The sequence below is a fragment of the Electrophorus electricus genome, chromosome 3 (assembly GCF_041902795.1).
Source record: "Electrophorus electricus isolate QZ-2024a chromosome 3, ASM4190279v1, whole genome shotgun sequence".
Taxonomy (NCBI): Eukaryota; Metazoa; Chordata; class Actinopteri; order Gymnotiformes; family Gymnotidae; genus Electrophorus; species Electrophorus electricus.
Window position 1 is genome coordinate 27,005,647 of NC_137499.1, and position 17,497 is coordinate 27,023,143.

The following is a 17,497-nucleotide window of genomic DNA, read 5'->3' on the forward strand; positions in this document are numbered from 1 at the left end:
GGGAGAGATAAATAACTCTTACAAAAGCTCAGTGTAGCTCTTTTACAGATACTGTAAGCAGGCATGCTATTAGTAAGGTGGTCAATCAAGCCTTTATATTTACATGGCCTCACTTCTTTTATGAGACAGCATGAGAGAGTGAAAGAGAGAAAATACAAATTGGTTTGTTAAAAGGTAAAGAGATGTGTATAAAGAGGATGTTCTGGGAATCAGGCCATAATTTAGCTATAAATACATTTGGAACTGTACCTATATATGTGTAGCCGGAAATGAATGTGTAATAAAATTGTTAATGAATTCCAAAGTGCACCTTTTTACAGCACTGACTATTTTCGGTCTATCAGCTCTGCTACTGAGCACACTTTTCCAGTATGTATGTATGTATATCTCACCTCCATCAAGTTTTTTAAGCTATTATGGTAAAACTATCACACCTCATTAAGTAGTGTCGAATTCTTATGTACTGTAGCGCCATAATGGTGCAGGTGTCATGCTGTTTCTGTTCATCAGCCTCGTGCATTTATACCTCATGTTTTCTAGTCCTGATTGTCAGTTATTGTTGTTGTTGCTGTCATCACCTTTATTCACAAGAGTAAACTCTGTGTCCCGTTTAACTCTTGTTATGTTCACCCGTATTATCCTTCGTATTTCAGTATTTCAATTTCTGTTGTGTACTAATTTAGCTCACTTTGTGTTTGGTTTCACTCTCAGTCATCCCTTTAAATAAAACAGGCTTTGCTCTTGCATCCTGTGTTGTGCCTCTCCTTTCATAAGCAACAGCTGTGAGCAGCATGCCAAGGTTAAATATTAGAGCAATATTATAATTGTTATGTATCCAATAGTCCTGTCAGTTTAACTAATTAGTTACTATGAGGTTGAATCACTATGAGGTTGAATAATGATTGCACTTTATAATGCCATATAAAATGTTGTGTACTCTGAGGTCAGATTATCTTTAGGTTAAGCACTACAGATTGATGAAGAATTACCATACCAAGGCCCTGCCCTATGTGCTGCTTGTACCTCTTCCTTTTTTTGAGGCATTTGTTATTTGCATGTTTGTATTTGCATATGAATGTTACTGAAGTTAGGTCAGGTGTACAGCTACAAAAAGGGAACATGTTTTCATCCATTGTATGCATAAAGTGCTTAGATGAGCTACTGTATACCGTAAAACAACTGAACACCAACCAGTATCCCTGCTACCTATTTTTCTTCTTTCTTTAATGATTCAGTGCTGGGGATCACATTTACAGCATTGGGTAGACAGAGTATGTTACATATTTATGAGGATCACAATGCTCTTCAGAATCAAACCCGTGACCTTAGTGTTGCTGCCTGCTCTCCAAGGAGCTTACTGCATGTGGGAGAACAAACTGGTGTTATTCTAACCAGGTTCTATTCTATCAGGTTTCATTAGATGTAAAGCTTTCTGAATTTCCAAAAATGATCAGTTACATGTGGAACAATTTTTATTATTTTACACTCTTAACTAATATCCCTCTTCGACATTGCCTGAAGGCATGATATTGCTAGAATTTGTATTCGTTTGCACTTGGAGGCTTGTGTGTTTGCACACTTTATGAACAAAAATATCTAGACACCATACAGACCTTTTTTGAGATTGTTGGGTACCCCGGTCCAACACCATGGGCATTAATATGGAGTTGCACAGTGGAGACTTTCCACAAGACTTTGGAGTGTGTCTGTGGGAATTTGTGCCCATTTGTGCAAAGAGCATTTTTGAAGTCAGGCACTGATGTTGGACAAGAAGCTCTGTGAGGCAACGTATGTACCAAATAATCTCAAAGATGTTCAAGGGTTGAGGTCAAGTCTCCAGGGTTCCACCATCACCAAGCACATTAAACCATGTCTTTTATGGACTTGGCTTTGTGCAGAGGCGCACTGTCGTGTTTGTACAGGAAAGGCCTTTCCCCAGACACTTGCCACAAAGTGGGAAAAATATAATTGTCTAGAGTGTCTTTATATGTTGCATTATTAGCACTGCCCTTCACTTGAGCTAATGGGCTCACCCCAAACCCTGAAAAACTGTCCCAAACCATTATCTCTCCCCAACAAACTTTATTGTTGGCACCATGCATTCCGATGCATCTGCCAAACCAAGACTGGTCCATCAGACTGCCAAGTAGTGATGCATGATTCATCAATCCAGAGAACATATTTCCACTGCTCCAGAGGCCAGTGATGCTGTGCTTTACACCACTTCAGCTGATGCTTGGCATTGCACATCTTGCTCTTAGGCTCGTGTGCAGCTGCCATGAAAACCCATTTCATGACGTACCTGGTGCACAGTAGTTGTGCTGCTGCTGAGGCCAGAACTCTGTAGTGAGTGATGCAACACAAAGGACAGGGGATTTTAGAAAATCTTTTTAGCTTCAGCACTTGGCAACCACGCACTGTGAGTTTGGATGGTCTAATACCTCAGGTCTGAGATGTGATTGCTCTCAGACATTTCTATTTCATAACAGTAGCACTTACAGATGATTGGGGCAGATGTAGAGCAGTAATTTCATGAAGTGACTTGTGGCAAAGGTGCCACCCTATGAAATGCATCATTTAAAGTCACTGAGCTCTTCAGAACATCTCATTCTTCTGCCAGTGTTTGGCTCTGGAGACTGAATAATTATGTGCTTGATTTTATACAGCTTTTAGCAGTAGGTGTAGTTGAATAATTACCAAGGGAATCCAAACAGTTTTGGACATATAGTGTACGTGTCTGTGTGTTTATGCATCTGATCAGTGGTATGCATGTGTGTGTGCGATCCCATTTATATGCATGTAAATCAAGCATGAATGTTTTCAAATGGAGAGAAATGTCATTGGGGCATACTGGGGAAGGAAAGGAAGTGGATGAGGTGACAGTGTACTCTGTCTTCAGTTTACCGTGTCTGATCAAAGCTTAGTGTGTCTACCAGTTCATCTGCAATGCTGATATAATGATCTGTTCATAATTCTTGTTCTTTGTATTCAGATCTATCTTGTTCCTAAATTGTTGCATAAGTAGAATAAGCAAACAATTAGACTGCAGGTGTAAAACACTTGGGGAACTTTCCTACTCATTATTAATGCAATAATTAAACAGCACATATCAGGCAAAATTGCATAATGGTTAGTGTGGAAATTTTAATTTTCGATTTTTTAAACAATGAATAACAAATAAGATGCTGTAAAATGTATGAGTCCGATTAAATATGAAGCACATTAGTGCAATAGCTAAATAAATAAATACTCCCCCAAAACGAATACAGATAAAATATAGATTACTTAACACATATAGTTTAAACAAAGTATTTTTGTAATTGCTTAGATTTTCATACGTTTATTCCACTACTTATGAAAAATGTCTATAAAAATAGTATTTATTGTAAAGAAACAAATTAAACATTTTAGGAGATGGTAAACGTCAGCAGGGAATCCCTCAAACACTTTGGATCAACTTTGTGAGTAGATGAACTCTATTGTCATAGTGTGTTATGACAGTAGATTAAGTTTGAGGTAACTATGTCAATATATTAAGTATGCTAGTACATTTATGATAACTTCTGGAGCCAAGGGTTAGGGTTAGAGTTAGGCTTAGGGTTAGGTTTAGAGTTAGGGTTAGGGTTAGAGTTAGAGTTAGGGGAAGGTTTAGGATTAGAGTTAGGGATATAGTTAGGTTTACGGTTAGGGTTAGAGTGCTTGTCTATGTGGATCTTATAAGCTGTCACGGAATGCTCCTCCCCCCACGAGTCACCTGGTATGGCCCGCTGCGTGCGGGGGATTCGCATGTATGTGTTTGTAACCACGCCGCCCCGGGATTGCACACACCTGTATAGGGATTAAGATTACATGTTGGTCTGTCCATTTAAACCCCTGTCAGTGTGTGCACTCTGTTGGTCATTGTCGCTATGTAGTATTAAGCTTCTGTGGAGCAGTAACGCCTGTTTGTATCGTCTCTAATAATGTGTAGGTTATCCTTGTTACGTGTTGAGTGTATAGTCATGTTCCCCATAAATGTTATATGTGAGTGCCACCATTGTTGTCTACGTCGTGTATTAATAAACGTCTTTCACAGTCGAGGGAGTCTGTGCGTCCTGCTCCACGCCCATCGGCGCTCGGGCAGTCCGTGTTACATAAGCATTACCTAGGAGCATAGCATTTTATCAATTTGTAAACAATGGAGACAGTGGTAACAGAGAGCAGCAGACATTTGCTGAAATGATAATAATCAACACCACCATTTGTTACTACTGATTTTACAGCTGGTCAAAGACAAAAGAAGTACAATAGTTAAAACTTTTAATACAGTACATACCAATAAAATAATAGAAAATTTATATATTAAACAGCCTTGGATGGATCACTCAAGACACTGCTTTAACTGAAAAAGTAGGTGTGCTTCTTGCTTTTTGTTCCAAATTAAGAACTATAGTTTAAATGCTTGTATTGGCTGATTCGTTTACCAGCCAATGGTAGCACCATTTACATGCCACATGACACATTCAGTCCCATGCATTCATCTCAACGAACCCCCCCCAAAAAACAACTTCCCACAGCTTCATTTGCTACCAGCTCCCTGCCTTTTCAGTGATCCCCCACTCCTGGAGAGATGGCCAGAGTACCATAGTGCTCTAACACATTAGTGCATTCCTTATTCCCAAACATAAAGTTCCCCTGCAAGGATAAGTAGAAGAACCCCAAAACAATTCATTTAAGAGTATACATGTGCTTCCTCATGCAGTGCTTTAGGTCTTGCTTGAGGTATGCCATTTCTTATTCTTAAAAAAATAAAGTACCAAATCACAATTATAAAGAATGGTCCATCAATGCATAGGAGAAGTGGTCATCATCATAAAGAATCTATTTGGAATGGAATTAATCAATAACTAAGATAGAAGCAGTTTTAAGAACTGCGACAGTAACATGTGCAAAATGGCACCTTCATAATATCTCCGAGGTCTGTGACATTCTTTCCATTGAAAAAAATATACAGGACCAGCTTTGTGGTCAGAATACTGCTGCCAGAACCTTCATATCCACCGGAATGACGGGTCAATTCTTAAAAAGCAAAATCATTCTTACATATGTTCTAGTTCAACCTCCCAAATCATCAAACAGGAACCTGATAGTCATTCCGGAAACTGATTTAAGACAACAATGAAGAACTATTGACACCCTTAGCATTTAAAACAAAGCAAAACAAACAAAAAAAACTATAATTATTGTAAAAAATTGTTTATTTTTTTAATTATGTTTTTGTTCATTTTAAATCTTACAGTGTTTTTAATTGCTATTTGTTGTTTTTTCTTCTCAATTAACATGGTTTCTGTAAAATATTTTGTAAATAGTTGTTTTTTTAAAAAAACAACTATATAAATAATAAAAATAGAGTTTGAACTGAAAAATCTTTAAAATTAAAATTGATCTAATCCCTGATTATTTCATAAATCCTTAAATCCCTAGCTGTGTCATAAGTGTCCTCACAGAATGCGTCAAGGTTGTTCCACGATTCCTCCATTTCAAGTGGCACTAAACTTTTAAAATACAGAACCCCTATATTGTATCGGAGAAGATAACACCGTGTCTGTGCTGTTTCAGCACAGCTGCTGGACAAGGGACATGCTGGTATGAGCTATATAAGTGAAGCCTCAGATAACTGCTGACCAGATCAAATCAAGCAGGTCCTCCTAGTAGGCACTCTCTCTCCCACACACACAGCCCGTCAGTGGCGTGAACCCAAGACAGCTCGTGACACCTCTTTCCACCCTCTCCAGCATGGGGCTTCTGGTCGTGGCGCTATGGGTCACGGCCCTTCTGGCACAAGAAACGGCACAGGTGGGTTCGGAGAAAGTAGGCTCAGGTAGTACTGTGAGATGATTTTGTTAAAGAGGGAGAGAAAAGAATCATGAAGAAGTAATGCTTCTTAAATCAAAAACAAACTGAGTAAGACTAAAAGGAAATACGTCAATAAGACTGCAAAAATACAGCAGCAGCAAAATCTGCAATATCATCTTGTGTTTTATTTATGTATTTAAAAAAAAATGTAATATTTTGAATGTTTTTTTATTTTTGCATTGATTGTCCACAGCTTTGACCCCTTTGGGTGGGGTGACCTACAGCACTGTAAAATAAATTTATAATCTAACATAATCTATAAAAGAACATAATCTATAATCTATAAAAATTTATAATCTAATAGAATCTAAATCTGTAAATTTGTAAGATGGAATTGTACATTGTGTACATACACACATATCCATATATCCATTGTACATTGTGTATATATAAATATTATACATATATTGTACATACATAGTTATATATATTTTTTGTGAGTATATATATATATATATATATATATATATATATATATATATATATATATATATATATATATATATATATATATATATATATATATACCCTTATGCACCCCTGTTTTTTTTCCTCAGTTTTGACAGAGCACTCTCAAACCATTTCACTGCGAGTTATCAAGTTATACCGTGTATGACTATATACGTGACAAATAAACCAAACTTGAAACTTGAAACTTCAAACATAATCTAACGTAATAGCCTCCAAGAAAAGTGTCATGGAGCTGACTAAAAGTATATTATTCTTCAAAACATTTGAGCAAAAACAGAAAAGCAAATATGTCATGTTGATAGGAATGTTACCAAATAATAACATTAACAATAATGACATTAACAATAAAAACATTCTGTATTTCTCTCATTTTGTTCTTATGTGTATGTAGATCAGCAACTGATCAAGTGGGAATATGCTGAAGTGAACATCATACGTATTAGGCCTGCTCTTAAATACTTACAGATATCCAGCTTACTCTCTGTAGGAAACTGTAGGAAAGATCTATTGAGAGATAGCTAAAGTGAAATGGGAAAGTAACACTGGGAATGGCCCTTTTTTGTCTGATTTAGGCATTCTTCCTGAGAACCACCACAGCATCGACCAAAGTGACGACCAAATTGGTGAATGTCTCCAGCAGTGTCACTCCTGTCATCTTTACGGACATGGTGACGAACATCACATACACAGTGGCGCAAACGACCTACATAGAGGAGTTTGCAAAGTATTCCACGACGGGGGGAAGCTCGAGCGTTAGTACATCAGTTGCTGTCCTGGCCCTGCCACAACTGCTTTTGTCTGCATTGTGGCAATAAAGTGCCACCTAGAATCATGGGAGGAAAGTGCAAAATAATGAAAACATGTAACCATGTAAAAATCTTGAATAGGAGCATGACAGTACTTTAATGCTGCACCTGGTTTACTGCTGTTTGTTAACCAATTGAATATCATTTTAGTAAAAAATGTTCTTGGATGATTACGTCTGTTTTGCAATCCATAAATATTTATATAATAGATTAATAACAATGTTATATGTAATTCAAATTTTATTATATGTAATTCTGATATAAAACTGTATATTATATCTTTAAATTATTTTTTCTATTTCAATCATATAACTGATGTTTTTGTTCTATTTGTGGATTACATTATCTGTGTGTTTGTGGAATCAATCATTGGTCAGATTGACATTTATGTTGCACCTGAGGAAGTTGTTTGAAACCCTGCTGTAACCTTTGACCAATCTCTTAGTTTCAAGCCTCATATCAAGCACCTAAAAATGTTCATTCTGCAACACTGCCTGTCTTATTCTGAAATATGCTCAAACGTCTGGTCCAACTTTCTGTCTTTCCAACTTCCAACTTTCCTAAATGGTCAATGCAAATGACAGTCAATATAATTTTCAAGTCATCAACCGTTAGAGTATAAATCGAATTTTATTGAACAAACCTCCCAATGATTTTCCTCCCAAAGTATTTTTTCAAAAATAAAGAAACTCAAAATGCACTGTTCCAAATTATTAGGCCAGAGTTTGAAACAGAGTTTCAAAACATTTTATAGGGTGTAAAGAACTGAAAATGGTTTGTTGAATTTGCAACATTAAGAGGTCACATTTACTGAAATCAAAAGCTATTTCAATAAAAAAACAACTTAACATGCCAAGTTACATGTTAACAAAGGACCCCTTCTTTGATATCACTTTCACAATTCTTCCATTCATTGAACTTATGAGTTTTTGGAGTGTTTCTGCTTGAATTTCTTTGCAGGATGTCAGAATAGCCTCCCAGAGTTGCTGTTTTGATGTGAACTGCCTCCCACTCTCATAGATCTTTTGCTTGAGGATACTCCAAAGGTTCTCAATAGGGTGGAGGTCAGGGGGGGATGGTGGCCATACCAGGAGTTTCTCTCCTTTTATGCCCATAGCAGCCAATGACAGAGATATTCTTACAGCATGAGATCTTACAGCATTGTCATGCATGAAGATGATTTTGCTATGGAAGGCATGATTTTGCTATGGAAGGCATGGCTTCTTTTTGTACCATGGAAGAAAGTGGTCAGTCATAAACTCTACATACTACATACAGGTCATTTTCATACCATCAGGGACCCTAAAGGGGCCTATGAGCTCTCTTCCCATGATTCCGGCCCAAAACATGACTCCGCCACCTCCTTGCTGACGTCGCAGCCTTGTTGGGACATGGTGACCATTCACCAACCACTACTCCATCCATCTGGACCATCCATGGCTGCATGGCACTCATCAGTAAACAAGACTGTTTGAAAATTAGTCTTCATGTATGTCTGGACCCACTGCAACCATTTCTGCTTGTGAACACCGGTTAGGGGTAGCCGAATAGTAGGTTTATGCCCAACTGCAAGCCTCTGGAGGATCCTACACCTTGAGGTTCACCGGACTCCAGAGGCACCAGCAGCTTTAAATACCTGTTTACTGCTTTGTAATGGCATTTTAGCAGCTGCCAGCCGATAAATTTGTCTGGCAGAAACCTTCCTCATTATGCCTTTATCTGCACAAACTTGTCTGTGCTCTGAATCAGCCACAAATCTCTTCACAGTACGATAATCATACTTAAGTTAAGTATGATCGTGAAATAGCTAATCGTGAAATAGCTAATGTTTTCATACCTTGTCCAAGGCATTGCACTATTTGACCATTTTCGGCAGCAGAGAGATCCTTTTTGCTTTCTCATATTGCTGGAAACCTCTGGCCTGCTTAATAATCTGGAACATCCTTCTTAAGTAGTTTTCCTTTAATTGGGCTCACCTGGCAAACTAATTATCACAGGTGTCTGAGATTGATTTCAGTGATCCAAAGAGCCCTGAGACACAATACCATCCATGAGTTTAATTGAAAAACAAAAAGTTAAATCTTTATGACACCTAACCCAATTTGCATAATAATGTGGAATGTGGTGTAGAGGATAGTAAAGCTGACTTTTTAAATCTTAAGCGACATCAGTAAATTCAAACAGCTGCTAGAGTTTTTTAACAAACCAAAGGATTAGTAAGTGAAAATTGCTTTTTTTTTTGTATCTGTTAAACTGACTGCTCTGTCTTCTTTTCAAATTCCAGCTACACTCTTTATCTTCAAATGAATGCCTTCCCCTCTCTGTCTCAAATGCTTTCTTTTAAAAAATCACGTTTATTCTTCTGCTCTCCTATCATGAGAAACAAAATCTAATTTGAATGTCTTAAAGAAGAAAGAAAAAACAAAACCAAACAATGCATAAAAAATAAAAATGTAATGCAGCCTATACACCATTCTCTTTTTTGTTGTTTTTTCTTAGACTTTCTAGTTTGAAATCTGGAATACAGATGAACAAATACCATGATCAAATTTTGTGACTGATTGAATATGAGTTGAGCCACATTCCATGGAGGGATATAATCTGATAAACATACTGAGTTTCACATTCCTGCTAAGTTTATTTTCCAAAGACCTCAGAGTGGACTGGTGCACAATGAATCATAAAATACCTTGGGTAACTTGCAATGGTCACATGCTAATTTGATCCTTATCAGTTCAATTTTCACTGACAAATTGACATACAAATTGACATACAAAAGCAAACATGAACTTAACTTGCATGCTTTGACTCAAAACCACCCAAGCTAAAAATTTTGTTCATTTCCACAAACACCAGAGTTGAGGCAGTGCTTCTTCACTTCTGGTGTTTGTGAAAATGAATACCTCTAGCCTTCTGTTCATTATTTGCTATGTATTGCACAGATAGTGACTGGGAGGTATTGACAGTAGTAATAGCTGTCACTCCCATGATACTCCCATGATACTACCGTGAGGTGAAGAGAGGTGAAGTGACAGCATCATAACATCCCAGTTTACTATAACTCTCAATGCCCATGCAACCCCAGATCTACACCTTTACCTAAGATGGGAAGTAGTTAATAAAATGCCTGACTGTACAGATAGGCTTTCAGCTTAGCCTTAAATATCGAGATGCTGTCAGTGTCTGAGTCTTGAACATTTACAGGAACGTTATTCCATAGTGTGAGAGCTTTATAAGAAAAGGCTCTAACCCCTGTGGTAGATTTTCTTATTCTTGGTACTAGTAAAGAGCTGCACCTTTTGATCTAAGCAATGCATTGAGTTCTCTAATGTACTGTGGGGCAAGACCATTCAGTGCTTTGTAGGTTATTAGAAGTATTTTATAATCAATATGAAATTTTACTGGGAGCCAATGTAAAGTAACTAAGATAGGAGTGATGTGATCAAATTTTCTAGTTCTAGTAAGAACTCAGGCTGCTGCATTTTGAACTAGTTGTTGCTTGTTTAGGTATTTAATAGTACAGCCAGATAGGAAGGCATTACAGTAGTCTAATCTTGAAGTAATATATGCATGAACTAGCTTTTCTGCATCATGTAACGAGAGCATGTTTCTAATCGTTGAAATGTTCCTAAGGTGAAGAAAGGCGGTCCTAGAAATATTATTTACATGAGCTTCGAATGAGAGACTGGAACCCATAATAATACCAAGATCTTTATCTGTTAGAGAAGATGTGATTGGAAGGCCATTGAGGTGCACTAAGTAAATTAAAGAGTGACAACTTAGCTGTCTCTGGGCCTAAAAGAAAAAGTGTGCTGTTTGGCTGAGACATATAAATGAGTATCATCTGTGTAGCAGTGGAAACTAGCACAATGTTTACATATAATGTTACCTAAAGGTAGCAGATATAAAGAAAAAAGCAAAGCCTTTAGAACAGATCCTTGTGGGACACCGTAGCTAACCTTGTTGTATGCTGAGAAGTCTCCATTAATGTTAACAAACTGGGAGTGACCAGCTAGATATGATCTAAACCAGGAAAGGGCTGTTCCCCGAATCCCAACAACATTTTTGAGTCTATCTAGTAAAATGTTGTGATCTACAGTGTCAAACGCTGCATTCAGATCAAGAAATATATGCAAAGAGGCATTTCCCTGGTCAGAAGCCGACAGGTCATTAATCACTTTAATTAGTGCTGTTTCCATACTGTGATTAGGCCTACAACCTGACGGAAAGACTTCATGTATCTGGTTTTGATTCTGTTTCAGGAGTGGCCATTGAATGATCATGCAAGGTAAGTGTTTCCTGTTAGACTGACTGGTGGGTGTATCCTGCAGTGCTTACACAAAAAACAAGCGAATAGTGGTAAAGGGAAGCAGATCAGATCTAGGCAGAGGAGGTCATGGCCAGTATGTTTCTTATCTTTATAGAAAAATGCCTCGAGAACTTCCTCCAGTGACTCACAACTTTGCATGTTGTTTCCCAGTTTGAATTGATCAAAGCAGTTTATGATTAGCAGCACCTTTGTTGAGGGTTTTGTTAAACATTGATTTATTATTGTTTAAGTGTAATGACAGATGGAGGGATGGGACTGAAAGTTATACTGTGCTTCCAGGAACAGTCGAGTCTGATTTGTACTAACTAGCGCTTGTATATATATCCTCTGGCCCACTGAAGATAGTGTCGTGTCTTTGTAGTTTTGAGGTCTTGATGACATTGTACTGTATTTTTATTGCAATGTATGTTGCATAATAGTTGCCAACAGCAGGTTCGTCACATTATCTCTTAAGCCCCACTCTTGATTTAAAGCACTTTCATTTCATTCTATTATCTTATAGTTTCATCTTATCATTTTTTGGAAATTGGGTAGCAAAATTGACTCCAACACAAAGGCTGCATTTATATTTTGCCTCTGTTGTAAGTGTGTGGCGGTACGGCCCCTGCTCCCAAACGTTTCCCTGTGTGGGTGTGTGTGTGTTCGTCTGTATGGCCATGCCCTCCTTGTGTTTCACACCTGCTCTTCATTGTGCATTCAGGTGTTTCACACCTGCTCCTCGTAGTGTGTGTGTATATATATCTTTTGTCTAAATGTGAATATTGTTGATGTTTAACCGATAGCCTGCGTGCTGCGTCTTCGCTGTGTCATATCGTAATAAACGTATGTTTCAGTTTTACGTGATTCGTCCCCGCATCCTGCTAGAACTGCTCAGCGTCACAGAAACATCGACCGCCAAAGGATGCCTGGGATGAGAAATGAAAAGAGGAAGGGAAAGAAGGGAAGCAATCCCCCCCCCACACACACACACAGCCCTTGCAGGGAAGCCCCCCATGTTCATGGGCACCCCCCTGACTCCCACAATAGGGGAGAGTGGTCCAGGTGAGCATGGTCCAGGTGAGCGTGGTCCAGGTGCAGATGCAGGGGAGTCATACGGAACCACGTCTGGCTACTGGGACTGGTATAACGATTTTCAGTCCTTGGAGTTGGACTCCGTGGACTCCTTCTGTCCTGCGGAGAGACCTTCTCTCATCCTGACCTCGCTCCATGGGTCCACAATGGGGGAGGAACCCACTGGACGATTTTGGGGGGCCCTGTGTACGGTCCGGGGTCGGACTCTGCTGAGTCCTATGGAGACCAGCCGGACTACAAGAACCGGCACTTGGAGGTGGACTCCGCTGGCTCCTACAACCCCTACATGGACTATAAAGAGGGCTACGCTGAGTATGGAGAGAGAGGGGAAAGCAGTGGTGTTAATAAATGTCAATAAATTCAGCATAAGAAAACACAAGAAAAAAACAAACAAACAGGTAAACAAATAACTCATATAAAATGCATAACACTATAAAGTAGATCACAGATAAAATGAAAAGATGAATAAAAATAGATAAAACACAAATAAATAAGACAGAAGGGGTTTGGTGAACACAGGATGGTAAACTATTCCATAGTCTTAGAGAGTAAACTGCATGTGCATGACCACCTGGGAGCAACCAGCAAATTCTACAAGGATGATCTCAGTTATCACTGTGAACTTGATGGTGTGAGCAGACTGACAATATAAGAGGGGCCTAACAACCAAGAAATTATCAAACAAACAAACAAGCATACTAGGTAAATAAATGAAAGTTCTTAAACAATAAGAATGAAATATTCTATATATTGGTGGGAAAAAGCAATCATTTGCTACCACCAATATACAGTGCTTTTTGTGAATGAGAAATAAAATGTGCAGATTAATGCAAAAACACTGAGGAGCCAGTATCATATAGACTGGAGCCTTCGCCACCTCATATGAAGTCTGGATATGAAGTGTTGATTCACTGACACACTCTAGGCCACATTTTAAGACCATGGAACTGTGTTGTGTGAGTCTGCCAAACAGTGCATCGTCAGTTTGTCTCTAAGGAAGCATGCTATTGTTGTCGGAAACAATGACGACTTTACAGTGCCAGTAGAGCTGTTTCTGTTGACAGTTACAATATGTTCAACATGCTTTCGTTCCAAAAAACTCACCTGATCTGACATACTTTCTACCTTTTCTGTTGAACTCCCAAGCTGTAAAAATGGCTGCTGCCCATGATCGAGCTGACCTAACTGTGATCTGTGTTACATAGCTTGTTGTTGTGCTAAACAACAACCAAGTTTTAGAAAACTGTATAAGAGGCCCCTTTCAGACCAAACAGTGATTGCTTACTACTGATAAATCTGTGCATTGTGTACATTTTATCTACTATATTGCCTTCAGTAGCATCTTTTGCAAACTGGCAACACTACAGGTAAAAACACAAGTCAGGACTTGTCAAGGCCAGATGAACTCACAGACAGATATCAGTGAAATGGACACAGCATAGTAAGAAATAATATTTTACAACATATTTTTTGAATATTTTTTTTTTTATCGGGGGTGAGTCTCCCCTAATAATTTTGGCTCACACTACTTAATGTGTTACTTTGGATGTTATGTGCAATTTCTGTCTGTCCCCTCTCCCCTCCCCCCAAGATGAAATGAAACATATGCAACTGATTTAAAAGTCATGTCTAAAACTCCTGGTTTGGTAAAGAACATAGGTGTATCGTTTGACATATCGTTTTATTGAAGCATGACGCCATAGCAGTAAGAGTGCTTTGAGGCTATAAAATGATACTGAATGCCCTTTGCCAAAGTTCTGTGGTCTGGTTCAGATAACAGTTCCTCTATTCTGGATTGGGGAGGAGGCTTAATGCTTGTAGAAATAGAACTGACCAACACCTTCCTGGAACTTTGGATAACGTGACTGGGTGTGCCTTGGATGACAGTGTATAAATAAGGCCACCTGTATTATACTGAAGCTCTCATGCCACTGACGCACCACACACGTGTGAAATTGTCTGATGTGCTCTAGCTTTTCTCTATAACGCCATGAAGTTACAGACTTCGAGCTTTTGCGTCTTGGTGCTGCTAACCTATCAGATGGCAGTGGTAAGTTATACACACCCCATTTGGTCGGCCCTCAACTATTTTACTGACTGGAGTATAAATTGATGTCATATATGTACTGCATCATTGAGGGTGATATTTAGTGACAGCCATCATTTTCGTAAAAGTAATTCTGTCTACTTTGAGAATCAGTACGTTTTTCAGTTTAGTACACATTAAATTTGTCTGTTTGTGTTATTTGTGCCATTGGATTTGTGCCATTTATTAGATACAACTTTTGATGACATTGGAATTCAGAAATGGTAAAATTACTGTAATTGATGAAATACTTTTTCCTGATAGTTTTTTTAATGCACAGACTGCACTCTGACACAGACTGCTCTTTTGATCTTAAATTAAACAGGAGTTAAGCCAGTCTACAACAAAAACGTTTACTACCATATGAGAATTGTCATTTTTATAGTCTAAGCAACAATGTTTGCAAAATTGTTTTTGTCAAATTTGTCCAACTGATTGAAAATGTTTAATTTCTTTTTCAAAGAGATCATCTACATCGACAGCCACTACTATAACGATGAAAATAGCTCTCAATAACAGCATGACTTCAACCACAGCTAATGTGATGGTTACAGATCTCACCACAGGGATGCCACCAACAACGCAATCAAACATGACCACCATGTCGCATGCAAACATGCCCACCGTGGAAGCATCCAACAGCACCTCGATGATGCCATCCAACAGCACCTCGAAGATGCCATCCAGTAGCACCTCGATGATGCCATCCAACAGCACCTCGAAGATGCCATCCAACAGCACCTCGATAATGCCATCCAACAACACCACAATGATTCCATCAAACAGCACCATTACAACAGCCTTCAACAACGAAACTATAATAACAAATTACACCACGATGTCTCCCACAACAACGCCATCCAGGAGTCCTAATGTTAAAGCCACATTAATAACCTGTGTTCTGCCTGCATTTTACCTATTGTGGAACTGAAGTTGAACTGGACTAAATAGAGACTGAGGTGGTGGGGTGGGTGGGATTATGCTCACTGAAAGACTGCGTATGAGTTTCAGATTAAAACATCCTGTTCAACGTTAGGAGTGCTTGGAAATATAATAGTACTTAATATAAACTCTGTGGATCTATTGCAATACTGTAGTCATAAAGTCGATAACATTTTGGCCCGCCAAGCCAAAACTGAACAACAGAAAATATGCGCACTCACATACAAACAAACACAAACACACACACACACACACACACACACACACACACACACATATAACATTTCTCTTCATTTTAAGAATTGAAGAGAAATTGTACAATATATTTCCGTCACACCACGCTGTTTCATTTTTCACGTTTTCATTTTTATAACAGACTGTTGTAAATCGACAATAAAGGAAGAAATGTAAATCAACAGACTGTCCTGCAGATATATCCACATGGTATAGTTGTACATGTGTCTGCCTGTGTGTTAGTGTGTGAATGTGAGACAATGTATGTAATGGATTATTTCACCTTAAAATCTCATGCTTTCACACTTTTTCTATTCTCTGGCAAGCAGTTAAACTTTTGTCCAATGTTAAATCAATATCTTATATTGTTTTATCACTTAGCAAGTAATGAATTTATCTACAGTAAATTAAAGCAGTATAAGTCATTGTTGCTTATATATTTTTTAACCTACTGTCTTCACTAAACCTCGACTGTTAGTACTTCTGTGGAACCGTAAAGGAGCAAACATGAAAGAAACATCAAACAAAGAGCAACTATAAAAGAAAAGAAAGCTGAACAAATAGAACCACACCTCTAAAATCCGGTATACCTATATCAACATTTCGAAAGATCTTAAAAACTAGAAACCTTTTGGAGCTCTTAAAACAATCAGTCAATCAAACAAAACTAATAGCAAAAAAACAGAATAATAAAATAGGTTTTTACTAAACAACAGGTGTTAATCAATAGTGCAAAAACAATATACAATTAAGAGAAAACATCAGCAGCAGAATGATCAATATTTATCACAAAATAACATTGCATCATTCCAATGGAACAGGAAGACTTTATTATACCAGTTAAAAGTGTAAATATGAACCAAGAATTTGAAGGACACAGCCAACATGACGAACCAGCTAAGCTGTTGTAGCATAAACAACAGCAGTAGCAACAAGAAACAGACATTCCATTGCACATTTATTCAAAGTTGGATCATGGTGGAGTTTCTGCCTTGTATGAGGCCTGAACTGAACCCACTCTCACTGTTACAGTGAGCATCAACAGAGGACCTCCCAAGGTTTCTTCATTAATTCCACACAGGGAATGTTTTATTACCGCTGTTGCCTTCGGCTTACTTATTATTGATCTGGACCCATACCTTTGTAAAACTGCTTTGTGATGTGTGCTGTAAAAAGTGCTATATAAATACATTTGACTTTGTTTGAATTATTCCGCTGACTCATGAGAAAGGGCCTCAGGACTCTACTTGCAAAGTGCTCTACTACAGCCAAAATATACTACAAATACAAGAATTGTTTATTTTTTAAACTTATTTATATAGCACTTTTTACAACACACATCACAAGACTATCAGAGGAACAGTTTGGAGAACTATGGACTAATGAAGCTAATCCTAGTACATGATGAAGCAAGTATATCACAGGAATTATTCAATACAAACAAGAACAAAAATTATTCAGAAAGGATCTCCAAAGAAGGGTGTGTCATTTTGATGTCATTTGTAGACAAAATATAGCCAAACATTTTAATTCACCTCTTAAGACTTTAATATGTCCAAATAATGTAGTATTATGGTAGCAAAATTAAGGAGATGGACAAATGAATTGAATGTACATCAAAAATGGGAGTTCATTGTTCAAATTCATTTGGAGCTCACTGTA

At 38.0% G+C, this 17,497-nt stretch overlaps 2 long non-coding RNA genes across 2 annotated transcripts; both read left to right on the forward strand.

The window, feature by feature from the left end:
* Nucleotides 1–5,680: 5,680 nt before the first annotated feature.
* Nucleotides 5,681–7,345, forward strand: LOC118242235 (uncharacterized). The gene is made up of 2 exons (XR_004776693.2): nucleotides 5,681–5,835; nucleotides 6,939–7,345. It is a non-coding gene; the product is annotated as an uncharacterized LOC118242235 (long non-coding RNA).
* Nucleotides 7,346–14,478: 7,133 nt separating this feature from the next.
* On the forward strand, nucleotides 14,479–15,423 carry LOC145653759 (uncharacterized). The gene is made up of 2 exons (XR_014119955.1): nucleotides 14,479–14,623; nucleotides 15,123–15,423. It is a non-coding gene; the product is annotated as an uncharacterized LOC145653759 (long non-coding RNA).
* Nucleotides 15,424–17,497: the final 2,074 nt, after the last annotated feature.